This window comes from Hyperolius riggenbachi, chromosome 1, assembly GCF_040937935.1.
Source record: "Hyperolius riggenbachi isolate aHypRig1 chromosome 1, aHypRig1.pri, whole genome shotgun sequence".
Taxonomy (NCBI): domain Eukaryota; kingdom Metazoa; phylum Chordata; class Amphibia; order Anura; family Hyperoliidae; genus Hyperolius; species Hyperolius riggenbachi.
This window is the reverse complement of record NC_090646.1, coordinates 134,759,019-134,779,674: the sequence shown is the minus strand read 5'-3', so window position 1 is coordinate 134,779,674 and position 20,656 is coordinate 134,759,019.

The following is a 20,656-nucleotide window of genomic DNA, read 5'->3' as shown; positions in this document are numbered from 1 at the left end:
CAGAAAACAGCTCTCTGCGACTTTGAAAGTCATGGAGCTCAATTACTCTTTTGCAAAGATAACAACTGGAATTTCTTAATTCTTCCTGTACTGGAAACAATATTAGACTCATGTCTCTGCTCCTAATGTTTCATTTGTTAGCTGTACTACACATACAAATCTTTATATATCATATTTTTATTTTCACTTCAGTGTCTCTTTAACTATACATAGTTCTCTTGCCAGGTGTTGAAACTTGAAGTTTGTTCCTCAGGTGTGATACAGAACCACCTCAGTACTATACGGTTTAAAGTTTTGAAGGCTTGCAAAAGAACTACCGGTATGTACTTTTAGCCATTACAGGTAGTACGTAAATCAACTTTTGTTCAGAAGAACTGCTAAAAGAAAAAGAATGGAACTGTATGTATAGGCAGTAAGGAATTGGTTACTTACCACACATAAACATATGTATATTAATAAGTGCATTTATATGAATATGAGTGGAAATGTATGTATAGGCAGTAAGGAATTGGTTACTTACCACACATAAACATATGTATATTAATAAGTGCATTTATATGAATATGAGTGGAAATGTATGTATAGGCAGTAAGGAAGTGGTTACTTAGCATACATAAACATAGGTATATTAATAAGTGCATTTATATGAATATCCAAATTTATCTTGACTCTCATTAAACATGTAAGTGTGTCGAGGGCATGTGCCACTTTATCAGGAGTGTTTTATAGGGCAGCTTAGTTTCCTCTTCTCCTTTGTATTTATTCAAAGAACCTTAGGGACTCATCTGAGACTTATTTAAAAGTTTGTTTTGCAGCCTTACTCTTCGGCAATAAATATTCTTCCTTTTTTGTCTACATGTATATTTATGAATTTCTGTGTGGTTTGTGATGAATGTTACCGGTGATCATTTCTATCCAATAAAATAATGAACGTATTTGTTATTCTCTGGGCGGAACAATTCATTTACTTGTGTGTGTGTATGAATTTCTGTTTAATTTGTTTCTTAAAGCTTTCTGTGTACTGTTGCTAAGACAAATTAGTGGCCGGTAATTTACTGGCTGACCTGAATTGTCTGCTTAATTAAAGGAAGCCCCAAATTGAGAGCAATATGGAAGCTACTTTATTATTATTTTTTTTCAAGTCTCCTCTACAACAAGCATGCAGCCAGTTGGGTCAGACGTCATACCAAAAAAACGTGATCTTCGCAATCGATAATAAATGGCTTTAGATCCAGGAATCTTGATTTATTGTTGCACTGAAGTGACACCAATGCCTAAAGCCAAAGGGTCCCAATGGCTGCATTGGTGGGAATAGGGAATGGATTGTACAAATTAGTTTTAAGAATTTATTTGGCTAATGGTTGGCCTGGTTCTGTGTGCTCTGTAAGTGATTAGTAGTATAAACTTTTGATAGTTATTTGGGTTGAAAAAAGACATATATGCATTACGTTCAACCAGAAAACATGCTACAAACTAGCCTACACCCTCACATATCTCACTTGATCCGGAAGAAGGCAAAAAACCCTTACAAGGCCTGGACCAATTAGCCCTACAAGGGAAGAAAATTCCTTCATAGCTCCAGATGGCAATCAGATAAAATCCCTGGATTACCACCACTGGGAGTTATAGCCTTAGATGTCCATCAACGCAAGGAAAGCATCCAAGCTCCCTTTAAACGCAGATATAGAATTTGCCATAACTACTTGCTGTGGTAATACATTCCACATTTAATCACTTTTACTGTAAAGCACCTGTTTCTAATCAGATGGCAAAATCTTTAATTTACCGGATCTAATGTTTTTGCTCTTCTTAAATAATGGGAGCATGAGGGCTGTATGCCAGTCTACTGGAACTATCCCACTTGAAGGTGAGTCACAAACGATGAGATAAAGGTGTTTATTAAAAGCTGAACTTAAAAGGACTCTGAGCAGTGCAAAAACTATGGAAAGATGCATATCATTTTAAAGCTCTCTTTCTCCTCTTTCCAATGATATATAAACCGCCACCCTATGCCTTTTAGTTTTCGCTATTTTCGTGATTGAAATTGCCGCGGCCGCAATTTAGATCGCGAAAATAGAGAAAACTAAAAGGCGTAGGGCGACGATTTAGGGGTCGTCAGAAAGAGGAGAAAGAGAGCTTTAAAATAATATCCATCTTTCCATAGTTACATTGTATTACACAGGGCGACTTTTTCTCAAACTCCGCAGCTCCATTCTGCAGAATACAATGTAACTATGGAAAGATGGATATCATTTTAAAGCTCTCTTTCTGACGACCCCTAAATCGTTGCCCTACGCCTTTTAGTTTTCTCTATTTTCGCGATCGAAATTGCAGCTGCTGCAATTTCAATCGTGAAAATAGCGAAAACTAAAAGGCTTAGGGCGGCGATTTATATATCAATGGAAAGAGGAGAAAGAGAGCTTTAAAATGATATGCATCTTTCCATAGTTTCTGCACTGCTCCGAGTCCCTTTAATTCTCTTAGAATGTATGCCATTGGTGCCCTGCGCCTTATTAGTTAAAGGGAAGGTTCAGGGACTATCCGAAAAAAATAAAAATCCCCATCCACTTACCTCCGGGCTGTACTGCGCAGGCGCAGTAGTTCTGCGCCTGCGCAGTACAGCCCGGAGGACGTCCGATGACGTCAACGCGCCGGCGTGGGACGCAGAAGTGCCGGGCCTTGGAGCGCAGAAGAGCCCGACCTGGCCGCCGGCCTGGCCAGGTCGGGCGCGCCACCGGAGACCACCGGGAGCCTGCGGAGCGGCGCCGAGGGCACCTCCTGCCTGCCACGGGCTGGAGGAAGCCCCAGGTAAGTGGATGGGGATTTTTATTTTTTTCGGATAGTCCCTGAACCTTCCCTTTAAGTTGCCTTCACTCTTTCCTGCACTAAATATTTAATATTTAAATCAGAAGACTGAGACCAGCATCTGTAATATGCAACACAGATGTTTCCCTTGTGAAGACAGAAGCAAAGCAAACATTCAATAGTTCTGCCTTATTTCAGACTTCCACCACTAAGTTTCCTACCTCATCTTTTAGGAGAACTAGGGGCGTAACGACAAATCATCATAATTTTTTATTGCTAGAAGTTTTGTTTCCATTTGAGATATATTAATTGAGATTATTTTTACATGTTTATTATTTGCGTTCAGTGTCCTGCCAATGTAGAATACTATTTTAGTCCACCAAACTCAGTTATCAGTGTTTGAACTTTGCTTTTCTAAAATTCATACTTTTAGTTGTAATGCTGCTCTACTACCAGCTAATCACCAGATAAAATTAATAGATATAATTGCAATATCACCCTACAGTACAAAGGAGAAAATGAGGATGGATAATCTTTTTGAAAAACAGACACTGCCAAGCAGATGTCTCACATGCATAATTGAAGTTACATCATTCTACCCAAAGTATGATGTGCTTGTCTTTATTGTGGACCATTCCTTTAGTAATTTAGTAAATAAATGTTTACTATATTATACATTCATGTAATTATCAAAAACAACGTAGTACAGGGTATACAATTGCTAAAAATGGGTAAACTTTAATTGGCAGAAGTTAACAGTAATGTCTAAACCTAGGAATAATTAGAGTTAGTTATACTGTAAATGTATATAAAGAGTTTTCAATCTGGTTAAATAACTGACACAAAAGTACATGTCATACACACTCTACACACATACCTGCGCCATCTGTTGTTAAAAAAAAGTTAAGTGCATTTCGGGACATAACTTCTTGCCATCGGGAACTAGCTACTCAATTAAGGAACACTGTTTATAATAGACAGAGAGGCGCACATGCTTGCTACAAAGCCATAGCAGTTGAGGCACCTGGTTTTTTTTTTACTGACCTGAGGAAGCGGGCAAGAAACTCGTTGTCAATTGTATGTGCTAAAAGACCTTTTTCAATAGACTTGTCCAAATTCTTCAAGAGAGGTAAGATTACCTCTCTGTTTATAAGGTTAACAGCTTATTAGCCTATCTTTTATGCATTGGGTGCCTCCACCCCTGTTTTTAGTGTCTTGTCATACCTCTTTTAGAGGTGATAGTTTTTTAGTTGTCCTAAAGAACTTCCGGAGTACGACCACCGGGGACGGTTAATTTCCCATCTGCTCTGATGGTGGTTGCAAGGATTTTCCACCCACCTTTGTGAGTATATACTGTACTGTGTATACTTAGCAATTTGCTTTTCTGAATCTTACATGATTCTGCACCATTGGGCTCCTGGTCTCCTTTTGTCTTTTAGATGAACCTGGGGTTGTTACACTCACAGGAACCATCAACATAAGCTATCTTCTGTCTATAACAGGTATTCACCTATTCAATTTGTAAAGTTACTAGCAACTGGAATTTACATGGAACTGTTTACATTCTTTTTAAGACATTTGTTTTCCTTTACTATGTTTTATATTTTTATACAAATCTATGTGCACATTTAACTCTTTTTGGTTTAGATATTACTGTTGACTTTTGCAAATAAAGTTGACTCTTTTTTTAGCAATTGTATACCCTGCACTATTTTATTTTAATAATTACAGCTTTGTACCAAGACCAGAGGTAGTGGGAACCTCCAATTTATAGTAAGCAGTGGGTAAAAGCAGAGATACCCGGCAGCATCCCCTTAAATGCCCTTCATTTGTATTATTTCGTAGTATACATTCATGTTTGGGATGTATGCATATTATTTTCAATAGAACTAAAAAACTCTCTTTCTTCCTTATAGGCTCATGATAGTATTTCCTGTTATTCAATTGAGATGTAGGAGCCTCATGAAATGAATATACTGTATATATATAAAAGATATTTAGATGATTAAACATGATACTGTACATATTGGTCCCTTGGCATCAGGGACGGATCTAGACCAAGTTGCGCCTGGGGCAAGGTCAGGTTTTGGCGCCTAAAAGTCAGGTTTTGGCACCTAAACTGCCATTCCCCATTTAGTTTTGGCGCCTAAAGGTCAGGTTTTGGTGCCTAAAGATCCGGTTTTGGCGCCTAAACTGCCATTCCCCATCCAAATTTTGACGCCTTTTTAACAATTCAACAAACTGCGCCTGGGGCAAGAGATCCGTCTGCCCCCCCCCCCCTAGATCCGTCCCTGCTTGGCATCAGAAGCTTGAACCATATGACTCGACTATTTGAAAATTCAGTAGTTAATAAATGTAACAAGATTTGATTCATGTAATAAAATGCAGGTAGAGAGATTAATGTTTATACAAAAGTACACAAATTAAATATTTTTACTTCTATTAAAGTAACAGAAATGAAAATTAATCGGAGATGTGATGATTACGTCAACTGTTGAAGCTGAAGAAGCCTGGACAGCATTGTGGTTCCCAGCTGCCACACAGGACATTTGTGCTGGCCATAGGGCAGCGTATTGACTAAATGAAGGCTAATAGAGGCTAATAGCATCTTTAAAAAGGCAATACACACGGCACTCTCCATCTCACTCTCACTACAGGATTCCTTTAAAGCAGAAATGCAGAAATTTCTTGTAAACAGTAGGCTACTTTCACATTGACATGTTGAGTTCCATCGGACAACAGATTTGGTGAGTCCAGATTAGATTAGCACTATCAGTTCATCTACATTGTAGACTCAGGGCTTGTTCACACTAGGGGTGTTTCCGGCCTTTTTCCAAGCGCAGGCGATTTTTAAAATCACCCACAGACACTTGTTCAATGAATCTCTATGAGAAGTTTCATATCAGCGTGGTTTGTGCGCGGTGCGTTCAGCAAAGCGGTGCCTGTACAATTTTTGGGGCGTTTTTTTTTTTGCTATAATGGAAGGTATAGGAAAAGCGCTAAACGCTCACAAAACCGCTTTATGCGGCAATTGCAATGGCGTTTTTAGTATAAATACATTGTATTTATTATTTTCCGGATCAAAGAGTTCACTTTCTGACGTGTGTCACGGAGTGAATTACAAAACCGCTCTGGAAAAGCGCTTAGACTAGTGCTTTTACCAGAAATGCAGTGCGCAGTGGAGTGCCAGGAGGGGGGGAAGCGCACAAAATAGGAAAAAGCTTGTGTTTGCGTTTTTAATTTTAGGTGTGAATGAGGCCTAACTGATGGAATAAAAGCAACTGGTGTACTAACCTAATCTGGACTTATTTGATATGATGTTTGATGATTTGGCTGATCACCTAGGTTACGCACCCAGGCAACTACCAGTGAAGGTGTGCAACTTTGTACCTACCTACACGCACGGTCAGTATAATTGCATGGCAAATGTGGTGCCATTATATTTTAATGGTATGTTCACATCGGTGTGTTAGTAGATGCAACGGAATCCATTGGATTAATGTGAGAAATGCTGTGCGGTACTGTACAGCATGCACATTTACAGCATACCTTAATGTACTATTTGCTTCACTATATGCATCACATTGCACGCCAAACGCACAATGCAACTTTTCCCCTCCATTCTGCGTTTGGCGCATTGTGTTCCTGTCTTTACAGGATATAGAGTGCAATGCACCAGTGTTAAACTATCCTAACGGTGCCCATAGACTGACTTGATTTCCCGCCGATAGCAGATTCGATCACTGTGTTCAAATCTGCTGTGAAATCAATAGTGCAAACATGGACCGATCGACCGATTTCCATCCGAAATCAATCGATTCCGTCGATCTGTCCAGGTGTAAAATTTCACTCGATCGCTTACGGGTTGGGAGCGTGTTGTTAGCGGTGTTCGATTTGGCGATGACCGAAGCAGCAACAATCTCACCTGTTCCGCCGGCGTGAGTCCCCGAGACCCTGCAGTCCCTTTCTCTGGCTGGTCTTCTTCTGCATCTCCTCTTCACTTCCTGTCCCGTCCTGTGACCAGTGGAAGTTCAAACAGTAGAGGGCGCTCTACTGTTTGAACTTCCCCTTCTCCCAGGACAGGACAAGAAGTGAAGAGGAGATAAGGAAGGCAAGCCGGAGAAAGGAACTGCAGGGACCTGGGTGGGGGTCCCAGGTATATTGCCGCTGGTGGGGGGGAGGGGGGGACAGGAGTGAGCTGACGCAGGCGGCAGCATTAGCTACACAGATTGTGAATTGATTTCATGCTGAAATCGATTCAAAATCTGTGTGCACTGTATGGGCAGCCATTAGATCCCTCTCTGATTAGATTCGATCAGAGAGGGATCTATCTGTTGTTCGATCTGGTGGCAATCGACCAACAGTGTATGCCTGCCTTATGATTGAATTCCAAGCAGCCATACTTACCAGCCCCAATGTTTGCTTCTAAAGTTATATAGCCAGACACAGAAGAACACACAGCAGACGGAAACTGCTAAACTTGAAGTATGGAAAATTAACCTCTATTCTAACACGGAAAGCCTTAAAGGGACTCTGTAACAGCATTTTCAGCCTATTTCTTCTATCCTATAAAATCCTATGCCTGTTCTAATGTGGTCTGGATTACTGCAGCCTTTTATAGTTGCACTGTCTCTGTAGTATATCTAATCTTTTTTTCTTTGTCAAGCTTTGTCGACCCAGGGAGGAATGGGCTGCCTCTGTTGTAATGAATGCAACTTATGCATGCCCCCTCCTTGCCCCCTCTAGGCTCACTCCTGTGTGCTTTGTTTATTCCTCGCAGACAGCGTCTCACTTTCAGCTTGTCTGTGATGCAGTTTGTGAGACTGAGGGGGGAGCTGCTTGTCACTTGCTGAGAAACTGTGAGAATATACCGTATATACTGTATATATGTATATATATATATATATATATATATATATATATATATATATATATATATATACACACACGCACACGCACACATACATACATACACACACACACACACACACATATTAGTGTATGTGTGTGTATATACAGTGGGTTGCATAAGTATTCAGCCCCCTTGAAGTTTTCCACATTTTGTCACATTACTGCCACAAACATGCATCAATTTTATTGGAATTCCAAGTGAAAGACCAATACAAAGTGGTGTACATGTGAGAAAATCATACATCATTCCAAACATTTTTTACAAATAAATAACTGCAAAGTGGGGTGTGCGTAATTATTCGGCCCCTGAGTCAATACTTTGTAGAACCACCTTTTGCTGAAATTACAGCTGCCAGTCTTTTAGGGTATGTCTCTACCAGCTTTGCACATCTAGAGAGTGAAATCCTTGCCCATTCTTCTTTGCAAAACAGCTCCAGCTCAGTCAGATTCGATGGACAGCGTTTGTGAAAAGCAGTTTTCAGATCTTGCCACAGATTCTCGATTGGATTTAGATCTGGACGTTGACTGGGCCATTCTAACACATAGATATGTTTTGTTTTAAACCATTCCATTGTTGCCCTGGCTTTATGTTTAGGGTCATTGTCCTGCTGGAAGGTGAACCTCCGTCCCAGTCTCAAGTATTTTGCAGTCTCTAAGAGCTTTTCTTCCAAGTTTGCCCTGTATTTGGCTCCATCCATCTTCCCATCAACTCTGACCAGTTTCCCTGTCCCTGCTGAAGAGATGCACCCCCCGAGCATGATGCTGCCACCACCATATTTGACAGTGGGGATGGTGTGTTCAGAGTGATGTGCAGTGTTAGTTTTCTGCCACACATAGCGTTTTGCATTTTGGCCAAAAAGTTCCATTTTGGTCTCATCTGACCAGAGCACCTTCTTCTACATGTTTGCTGTGTCCCCCACATGGCTTGTGGCAAACTGCAAACAGGACTTCTTATGCTTTCTGTTAACAATGCCTTTCTTCTTGCCACTCTTCCATAAAGGCCAACTTTGTACAGTGCATGACTAATAGTTGTCCTATGGACAGAGTCTCCCACCTGAGCTGTAGATCTCTGCAGCTCGTCCAGAGTCACCATGGGCCTCTTGACTGCATTTCTGATCAGCGCTCTCCTTGTTTGGCCTATGAGTTTAGGTGGATGGCCTTGTCTTGGTAGGTTTACAGTTGTGCCATACTCCTTCCATTTCTGAATGATCGCTTGAACAGTGCTTCGTGGGATGTTCAAGGCTTTGGAAATCTTTTTGTAGCCTAAGCCTGCTTTAAATTTCTCAATAACTTGATCCCTGACCTGTCTTGTGTGTTCTTTGGACTTCACGGTGTTGTTGCTCCCAAGATTCTCTTAGACAACCCCTGAGGCCCTCACAGAGCACCTGTATTTGTACTAACATTAGATCACACACAGGGGCACTCTAATTAGTCATTAGCACTCATCAGGCAATGTCTATAGGCAACTAATTATGCACACACCACTTTGCAGTTATTTATTTGTAAAAAATGTTTGGAATCATGTATGATTTTCGTTCCACTTCTCATGTGTACACCACTTTGTGTTGGTCTTTCATGTGGAATTCCAATAAAATTGATTAATGTTTGTGGCTGTAATATGACAAAATGTGGAAAACTTCAAGGGGGCCGAAAAGTTTTGCAACCCACTGTATATATCTCTCTCACCAGACTGGGGACACTTTGGTGCAGTTGGTGAGCTTAAACGTGTTAAAGCATAACCAAGAGCCTCTGTCACTGTTTTACTGTTGTGTGCTGCAGCCCCTCTGTATTTATAAATTTCTTATGGTGAATGGGGAACTCCAGTGCTGGGTGCATGCTTTGCATAGTATTGCATAAAATTTGGTTTGTGCTGCTCATCCCCTGGTATATATTTTTCCCCTGTGAGCGTGCATAACCACGCCCACCTCTAGCACAGTTAAGCATATAAATGAGTGGAGCTCATAGTTCAGTCAGTAGCTAGTAGAAAGTGAGGTGTTTTTAATTTCCTTTTTTCCTATTTAGTTGACTCTTGGGCTATTGGAATGGTTCCCACTAGAACGCTAATAAAACTAGCATTTTTGCCTGGTTAGAGTAGGTCTCACCAGATTGGAGACACTTTGGCGGAGTTGGTGAGCTTAAAAGCGTTAAAGCGTAACAAAGAAGAGCCCCTGTCACTGCTTTCCTGTTGTGTGCTGCAGCCCCTCTGTGTATGTATATATATATATATATATATATATATATATATATATATATATATATATATATATATATATATACACACACACACACACACATATCACTTCCTGGTTAGCGCCCATGTCTTATATTTGTAAACACTGCCTAACACTGTTGATTAAAAGCCAGGATCGCCACGGGGAGCAGCAGAAACAGCAAAGAGGGATCCAGAAGATCACAGTGACTCGATTGGTATGGTTTTTATTGAACAAATCGGACAGTACAGATTCTTTTTAACCATTTCAGCCGCCCGGACATGATGCTCACGTCCAGACGGCTGCTCTGCTACGAAGCCGCGCGATTTCGGGTGTGCCCCCATGCTGTCCCCCGGTAGCCCTGGGATCAGTGAACGGGAACATGGTTCCTCGATCACCGATCCATGTCCCCAGCAGAAAAACCGAAGCGCTCTAACTAGAGGCTTCAGTCTTTCTGCAAATAAAATTTTCCGCATCCCCCTTGTGCTTCCGGTTAGCGAGAAGCACAAGGAGAATAAAAAAAACTTAAGGTGGCCATCTTGTGGCCAAATAGTAAAACTACATCTACATATTTTTTACATTACAATTTACACATATAATAACATTAAAAATGTACTGTTTATTTTCCACACCAAAATATTACTTAAATAAAATCTTTAATGGAAAAAAAAATACAATTAACAAAAACAAAACATAAATAGTTACCTAAGGGTCTGAACTTTTTAAATATGCATCTAAAAGGGGGTATACTTCGAACATTTTTTAAATTATAAGCTTGTAAATAGGGATGGACGCAAAACGGAAAAAATGCACCTTTATTTCCAAATAAAATATTGGCGCCATACATTGTGATAGGGACAAAATTTAAATGGTGTCATAACCGAGACAAACGGGCAAATAAAATACATAGGTTTTAATTATGGTAGCGTGGATTATTTTAAAGCTATAATGGATGAAATTAATTTTCTCCATTTTTTTCTTATTAATCCTGTTAAAATGCATTTATAAAAAAAAAATTCTTAGCAAAATGTACCACCCTAAGAAAGCCTAATTAGTGGCGGAAAAAAACAAGATATAGATCAATAAATTGTGTTAAGAAGTGATAAAGTTATTAGCGAATGAATGGGAGGTGAAAATTGCTCTGATGCATAAGGTGAAAAATCCCCGCGGGCTGAAATGGTTAAACAGCTCTCAGAAAGATCATAGCTAAAGTCTGGTCACCTTTGTAACAAGCAAGGTCTTTACCAAGAACATATAAGTTGCGATAACAATTATACTGCTATTGCATAACTATAGTGCATTAAATAGTTATTCATCTGGTTGATAAGAACTGTATAGAGTCACATTTTATACATGATTAGGCCTCTTGCACACTGCATGCATTTCTGATTCAGATTCCGCTTTTTAATTGGTTTTTACATCCGATTCAGATTTTTAATCTTTACTGCATGCTGCATTTTTTTATCAGTTTTTCTGTTGAATGTATTCAGGGAAAATCGGAATTGAAAATCGGTATCGGAAACAGAATCGGAATCAGAATCGGAAAATGGATTTGCAGTGTGCAGGCAGCCTTATACAGGTTTTCACGTACATGTGAAGGAGGTGGGGCTTAGTGATAGCAGAAGTTGAATTGTTGCCAGAAAGCAATCACTCAGTCACGTTCATGTCAAACCCATCTAAAGTTAAAAATCAATGATTGAATTGTATGTCCATATCCAGGAGTGGATTACTGATACCTTAATATGTATTATTTTATTATCATTTATTGTATTTATAAAGCACCAAATATATTATGCAGCGCCGCACAATAGCTAAACAGGTTACCATACAAGGTAGGACATACAAGGGTGTCACAACAAAACAAGATCATGCAAATGATTTGATAACAGTAGTTTAGTGCCTTTGGTCAAAATAGAGACTGTTCTAGTCCATATATTTGTCTAGTCCAGGATTTCCAAGGGGGTGGGGTCCTGAAAGCGGTGTGTGGCTGTGGCCAAAACATGGTGTGGGTGGAGCCAAATACTAGCAGTTTCTAGGCTAAATTGCATCCAGGGTGAGGGCGTAAAATGCGCCCCCCAATGTGGAGACAGGTATAGGTGCCCGCAGTATAGGTAGCCAGCTATAGGTCCCCCCCAGTATAGGTAGCCCATATAGTTGCACCCAGTATAGGTTAGATAGGTATATGCCCCCAGTATACCTTAGATAGGTATATGTCCGCAGTATAGATTAGACAGGTATATGTCTGCAGTATAGATTAGATAGTTATATGTCCCCCAGTATAGATTAGATAAGTATATGCCCAGTATAGATTAGATAGGTATATGCACCCCAGTATAGGTTAGATAGGTATATGCCCCCAGTATAGGTTAGATAGGTATATGCCCTCAGTATAGGTTATAGGTATATGCCCCCAGTATAGATTAGATTGGTATATGCCCCCCAGTATAGATTAGATAGGTATATGCCCAGTATAGGTTAGATAGGTATATGCCCCCAGTATAGCTTAGACTGGTATATGCCCCCAGTATAGATTAGATTGGTATATGCCCCCCAGTATAGATTAGATAGGTATATGCCCAGTATAGATTAGATAAGTATATGCCCAGTATAGATTAGGTAGGTATATGTCTCCCAGTATAGGTTATATAGGTATATGCCCCCAGTATAGATTAGATAGGTAAATGTCCCCCAGTATAGATTAGATAGTTATATGTCCCCCAGTATAAGTTAGATAGGTATATGCCCAGTATAGATTAGATAGGTAAATGTCCCCCAGTTTAAATTATACAGGTATATGCCCAGTATAGATTAGTTAGGTTAGGCGGGGGAGCAGGGAGAGAGGAGTTTCCACTTACCTGTCTTCATCCTGCACACAGCTTCTATCTTCATCCTCTCCCGGCGCTCGTCGCATTGGTAAGATCTCCCCCTGTGATGACATCCGGTTACGTCATCACAGGGGGCGCTGTTACCATAACGACAGACGCCAGCCAGGACAGGATGTAGTTAGAAGCTGGCAGGTTCGAGGAAGGTAAGTGGAAAGTCTTCTCCCCGCAGTGCTAGTGCCCGTACGCCCGCTGCCCGCTGCCAGCAGCAAGCGAGGCCCCCCGCAGCGTGAGGCCTCGGGTGCCCCTGCTCGTGCTGCCAGTCAGACGGGACCCTCGGCTGCACACACAAACGGCAGCCCCACTTCCAGTCTCGGTGCAGGGGGGGTGTTCCAGACACCCGGAACACCCCCTTCCGTGCGCCAGTGTAGTCCATATATTATTTGTCAGCTAACTTTTGATTTCCTGTTAGGCAGACCTCACAGACCTCTGCTAGATCCTGTTTAGAAGTGGTCCTAAAAGATTGTACATTTTTAGTAAGTTGGGATATTTAGCTGCACCCCCTCAAGGATGTAATTATGTAATGTTAATGAGCTGGTCAACTGACAGCAGTCCTAAATGAAAATAAATATTGAGTGCATCTAAGATATGAATATTGTTTGATAACAATACATGAACACACTGAGCATGTACATTGCATACATCCTGTCCACGGCATTACCACACAAGGGCCCATATGCAATTAACTTTTTCTCCTGAGTTTTCTCCTAGGATATATTTTTCATCTTCTATTTAGAGTAACTTTTAAGTACTTTGCATTTTTTAAATTAACAAAAAGTAGGATGAAAAGTACTATTTTAAGTATTTTCTTGCTTGCTGGGGATTTAAAAGGAATTTTATTGACAAGTTTGAAAATATCACTTAATAAATCTCAGAAGAAAAATGTAATTACATATGGGCCAATGGCCCTGTTTAATTTTTTTTTTTTTGTCCTAAGTTTTCTCCTAGGTGATAATTTTTAATCTTCTGCTTAAAATAACTTTTCAGTACTCTGCAGTTGACAAAGTACCAAAAAGTAGGTAAACAAGTACTGGTCAAAATTATTATAAGTATTTCCTTGATAGTTGGTGGCTTAAATCGCATTTTATTGATAATATGTGAAAATATCACAGATGCTGCCCACTACTCTCTGTGTGTGGGGGAAGCATTACAAGCTGTTAGTATTTACCAAACTGTTTTCCTTTATTGTATGCTGAAATAAATCCTTTAAAGTCTGATCCTTTCTACATCAGGGCCCATATGCAATTAAAATTTTCTCCCGAGTTTTGTCTATATTCAGACTTTTTAATAAAATGCATTTTAAACCACCAACAAGCAAGAAAATGCTCAAAATAATTTTGATAGTACTTTTCAACTACGTTTTGGTACTTTTTCAATTACAAAGTGCTGAAAAATTATTTTAAATAGAAGATGAAAAATTAGCTCCCTCTAATACAATCTGCCCCCCCCCCCCACTTGCAGATCGGATGGAGAATGCATAAATCTGTATGCTTAGCTGACTGGTGTGGGCATGGAGCCATGACGACATGGTACAAGAGGAGGAGCAGTGGAGACAGTTGTGACTCGTTACCTTGAAAAACCCCCGTGGGCGGGGCGAAATGCGTCGGTAGGCTTGTCTACCGCAGGAGTGCTCGCACTGGACCATCCACGTGTAAGGCCAGCACGCTGAGCCAACTCCCTTGCACAGACAGGAATCGGCTGGAATCAATGGTGTCAGCATAATCCCGTCTTGAGCGAATGTCAGCGCGGCAGCGACACCTGATTCACCCCAGTCCACTGGCGGATAGAGGACAAAGTATAGGTGGTTGCTTATTGCCAAGTACATCAAATACATTAAGAGGCTTTAATATAATCCAATGGCCCTTGTTCCATCAAGTGGTGTCAGTGGTCTTACTTGCCTGCAGCAGGTGGAAACATACTCATTGTTCAGGAAGTCTTGGGATGAAAACTGTGGAAAACCGGTGTTTTGAGTCTATAAGGAGATAAAAGGCTGGAAAAATCACAGAGTGTGTGGTGATGGTAGAGCACCATATAGATCCGTGTTGCGCTTGGTGTTTTTAGCATTAGGCTGAGCGATTACACCTTGCGAGAAACTGGATCTGGTCCCTTGTAACGATTGTGGAATTCTCTCCGTGATCAGCGCACAGGGCGTGCGCTGACACTGCGGAAATCCTCCACAAGCGTATAATTTGAGGGAACCCAGCAAAAGGTGCAACGCATCTGTAGAGGGAAATTCCTGTCGGCAGATGGAGCTGTGGAGTGCAGAGGAACAGATCCTCTGCCCTGCCACAGACGCCAGATAGGAATTGTACGAAGGGAAGAACGCAGGGCAAGATAGCCCTTAAAGAGAGAGAGTAAAGCGACAGAGTGTATGTGTGTCCACCAAACTAGTCGCCACCCTGCGACGATAAACACACAACCAGGAAGATAAAGTGAGAAGGCAATCGCCGGAGATGGCGGTTGCTAACAGCGACACAAGACCGAATAAGCACAGATGAGGAATGTATGTATGCCCACCAATCTAGCCGCCAACCTGCGACGGCGGACACACAACAAAGGAAACTGAGTGAGAACGCAATCGCCTGAGAAGTGATTGCGAATAAGATTGAGCAAAGGGACAGATTGTATGTGTGTGCACCAAACTAGTCGCCAACCCGCGACGGTGCATACACAACAGCAGATATGAAGTAGGAACACAATCGCGAGGGAGGCGATTGCCAGAGGTGACACAAGGCTACAGCAAGGCAGAGCACGAGAGTAGCAAAGGCACAGCAAATATACAATGAGAAGATAAGGAAAATAACAAACGCTAACTAAACGCGAACACCGCACTCATTCGCAACAGTGCACGTGTTTATGTGCAGTCTCCGCGTGTTAAGCACAACAGAGACAAGCACGCCTAACTAACCACCGACAGACAAACATAAAACAGAGGACGCGAGTGCTTGCTTAATGGTTACCTCCCCGAGCCTCCAACAAGCGTTCGTAGCAGACAAGACAGATACACGAAAACAGGAAGTGAGAGAGACGGAACCACAGCACTAGCGCAAGGTGAGTGCGATCCAGGCAAGACAGATTAGATGAGATAGCTGGTAGCAACCGCTGCTCCAGCTATACTCCAAGAACAAAGAACAGAACGACTTCCTGTCGACCACCGCTGGGACAGAACAATCTCAACAGACAAACAAAACCGATATGCAATCCTAACTGCACTAGGGAATTTGCCTAGTGCAGTCCCAGGAATTACTCTAAGCTAATCTTCAAACAATGAGCAAGGCTGACACTCCAGGAGTGTTTCACAGGACTAACCCTTATGACTAGTCCAGGTCTGTGATATCACATGGTATATATAGAGCAAGCCTACAAAGGATGTGGCTAGGCAATCTGCATGACAAACGTATGCAAATTCCTCAGCAGCAAGCTGCAAAACTGACAAAAGGTCTCTCTTCCAGAGACCTGCAGAATGCAGACCTGAACAGTGGTCAAAAAGCTGCCTGCCTGCGCAGGCAGCCGAGCGGATCCTCACATCCTTATAGATAAAACGCGCATTCCTGGCCAGGTACAAATGTTTTTAACTGTATGTCGGTTTTTAAAGAGAACCTGTACTGAGTAAAATTATTGAAAATAAACACATGAGGTAACTTCAAATGAACATTACATAGTTACCTTGCCATCAGTTTCTCTCAGAAGCTCACCATTTTCTTCTGACGATAATCCCTTCCAGTTCTGACAACATTTTGCCAGAATTGAAATATACCAGTTGCTTGCTGTCAGTTATATATCAGTTGCTGTCAGTTACAGCTGAGAGGAGAACTGATGTGTCCATGTTTCCCTATGGCACAAGTGAATGATACTACAGTCAGGGCAGTTTCTAGGCTAAATTTCACCCAGTTCGAGAGTCCAAAAATATGCCCCTCCCCCCCCCCCAACCCTCCCCCCCTTCCCCAAAATCAGAGCTGCTGAGAGAAATCATGTCAAAAGGCTTCTTGAAACCAACTCACCATTTTTATTTTTTTTTTCAAAATTTTTTTTACTTATGCTTAACACAAGGTTTATTGAGAGAAAAAAAATATAATAAATTGCAACACTTCACTAAAAGGTGCAGGCAGGGTGATCCAGGAGAACTGTAGCCCTGGGCTGGTTGGCTGGCTGGTTGGTGGTCAGACTCTGGCCTGGTGGTCAGAGCCCACCATGGTCTGACTGTGACTCCCTGGCTGGGGATTGGGGGGGTACTCTTTTTGCCCTGGGCTGGTTGGTGGTCAGACTCTGACCACCAGCCCAGGGCAAAAAGAGGAATTCAAGATAAAGTGTTGCGCCCAATTCGATAGCAGCAGAAACTGTAGAAGGGGTCCCACTTCCTTATTAGATAATGCAAAATCACCAAAAACAGACTGCGCTTGTCAAATGGAAAATTAAAATCTTTAATAAAATTGTGAATAAACGACCTATGTATAAAATTGTGTATATATATATATATATATATATATATATATATATATATATATATATATATATATATATATATATATATATATATATACAGTGGTGTGAAAAACTATTTGCCCCCTTCCTGATTTCTTATTCTTTTGCATGTTTGTCACACTTAAATGTTTCTGATCATCAAAAACAGTTAACTATTAGTCAAAGATAACATAAACGAACACAAAATGCAGTTTTAAATGATGGTTTTTATTATTTAGTGAGAAAAAAAACTCAAAAACCTACATGGCCCTGTGTGAAAAAGAAATTGCCCCCTGAACCTAATAACTGGTTGGGCCACCCTTAGCAGCAATAACTGCAATCAAGCGTTTGCGATAAATTGCAACAAGTCTTTTACAGCGCTCTGGGGGAATTTTGGCCCACTCATCTTTGCAGAATTGTTGTAATTCAGCTTTATTTGAGGGGTTTCTAGCATTAACCGCCTTTTTAAGGTCATGCCACAACATCTCAATAGAATTCAGGTCAGGACTTTGACTAGGCCACTCCAAAGTCTTCATTTTGTTTTTCTTCAGCCATTCAGAGGTGGATTTGCTGGTGTGTTTTGGGTCATTGTGCTGCTGCAGCACCCAAGATCGCTTCAGCTTGAGTTGACAAACAGATGGCTGGACATTCTCCTTCAGGATTTTTTGGTAGACAGTAGAATTCATGGTTCCATCTATCACAGCAAGCCTTCCAGGTCCTGAAGCAACAAAACAACCCCAGATCATCACACTACCACCCCCATATTTTACTGTTGGTATGATGTTCGTTTGCTGAAATGCTGTGTTACTTCTACGCCAGATGTAACAGGACACGCACCTTCCAAAAAGTTCAACTTTTGTCTCGTCGGTCCACAAGGTATTTTCCCAAAAGTCTTGGCAATCATTGAGATGTTTTTTTAGCAAAATTGAGACGAGCCTTAATGTTCTTTTTGCTTAAAAGTGGTTTGCGCCTTGGATATCTGCCATGCAGGCCGTTTTTGCCCAGTCTCTTTCTTATGGTGGAGTCATGAACACTGACCCTAATTGAGGCAAGTGAGGCCTGCAGTTCTTTAGATGTTGTCCTGGGGTCTTTTGTAGCCTCTCGGATGAGTTTTCTCTGCACTCTTGGGGTAATTTTGGTCGGCCGGCCACTCCTGGGAAGGTTCATCACTGTTCCATGTTTTTGCCATTTGTGGATAAGGGCTCTCACTGTGGGTCGCTGGAGTCCCAAAGCTTTAGAAACCTTTACCAGACTGATAGATCTCAATTACAGTACTTTTGTTCTCATTTGTTCCTGAATTTCTTTGGATCTTGGCATGATGTCTAGCTTTTGAGGTGCTTTTGGTCTACTTCTCTGTGTCAGATAGCTCCTATTTAAGTGATTTCTTGATTGAAATAGGTGTGGCAGTGATCAGGCCTGGGGGTGACTACAGAAATTGAACTCAGGTGTGATAAACCACAGTTAAGTTATTTTTTAACAAGGGGGGGCAATCACTTTTTCACACAGGACCATGTAGATTTGGAGTTTTTTTTCTCACTAAATAATAAAAACCTTCATTTAAAACTGCATTTTGTGTTCAATTATGTTATCTTTGACTAATAGTTAACGTTTTTTGATGAGCAGAAACATTTAAGTGTGACAAACATGCAAAATAATAAGAAATCAGGAAGGGGGCAAATAGTTTTTCACACCACTGTATATATATATATATATATATATATATATATATATTATAGATGAAGATATATTGCTTATTACTGTTAAAAATGATAACGCCTAAAATGACGGGGTGGTGGTGTCTTTACTCCTCAATGGATTTATTGCACATTAATATTCTGTATTAATGTGAAAGTGAAGACTACGGAGGGTAAGATTGTATAGCACCTTACAGATGATCATTTAGCCGTATGCTGCATATTCAGTGACTATTTCAACCATATCAGCGGTTCAGACATGGAAAATAGTGTCATAAATACAGAATATTAATGTGCAATAAATCCATTGAGGAGTAAAGACACCACCACCCCGTCATTTTAGGCGTTATCATTTTTAAAAGTATTAAGCAATATATCTTCATCTATAATAGAAGATAACACTTTCGTTCATTTTTATATAAGCTTTTTTCCACACAAGCTATATATATATATATATATATATATATATATATATGTATATATATATATATATATATATATACATACATACATACATACACACACACACACACAATTTTATACATAGGTCGTTTATTCACAATTTTATTAAAGATTTTAATTTTCAATTTGACAAGCGCAGTCTGTTTTAGGTGATTTTCCAGGGCAAAAAGAGCACCCCCTACCCCCAGCCAGGGAGGGACACTGTCAGACCATCAGACCATCCACCACCATGGTGGGTTCTTCTGAGTCTGACCACCAGGCCAGCCCAGGGCAAAAAGAGCGCCCCCCTCCCCCTCCCCACTCCCCCCACGTCAGAATGAGAGGCAGTGCAGTACATAGACTGCCTGCCTAGGCTAGTACTTACCATGATGTTGTTGTTGCCCATGCCCATCATCAGAACTGGATTCTTGGCCGGGAAGTCAGGCGCCGGGCCAGAATCGGTGGGGGTCTGGGTGGCCGTGGGGGACAGGTGCTAGCAGGCAGCGGCAGGCGGCAGCAAGGGCCAGACAGGCACACACACAGTAGCAGCAGCAGTGGCAGCGAGGAGCCCGACTGGCCAAAAGACTCCACCTGTTCTGGGGCTGGGCACTGCTGCTGCACAGGAAACGTCCGTCCGTGACAGGATCATCGCGCAGTCTCTCCTGTCACGTGACGTCAACACGCAGGTCAGGAGCGCCCAGAAGGATCATCTAGCTAGGAACAGAAGCCGGTGATCGCGCTGGTGCGCACAGCTCCTCCTGCCTCTTGCTGCACCGCGTCCGCGCGTCACCGGCTCTAGCACTGCAGTGACATGACGTCACATCCTTCTCCTTCTGCCTGGCGCCCCCCCAAACTGTCTGTCATCGGCGCCCCGTTCAGCAGAACCGGCTGAACGGGGCAAGAAACGGCCCTGACTACAGTTTAACTGTGTGCTAAGCAGAAAGCTGTTATGGTGTAATGGCCATTTTCAAAATGGAGGACGGAGAAATCCATTGCTCACAGTGGACAAACAGGATGCAGGAAAGGAGAAAGAGATTGAGGAGTAGACTACACAGGAGGTAAGTATGACTTGTGTATGTTTATTTTGACTTTTAATTTTCAATTCAGGTTTTTTTTTAACCTCCTTGGCGGTAACCCCGTGTGTGACACGGGGTAAGCCGCCGGAGGGTGCCGCTCAGGCCCTGCCGGGCCGATTTACTTAATTTTTTTTTTGCTGGACGCAGCTAGCACTTTGCTAGCTGCGCCAGCACCC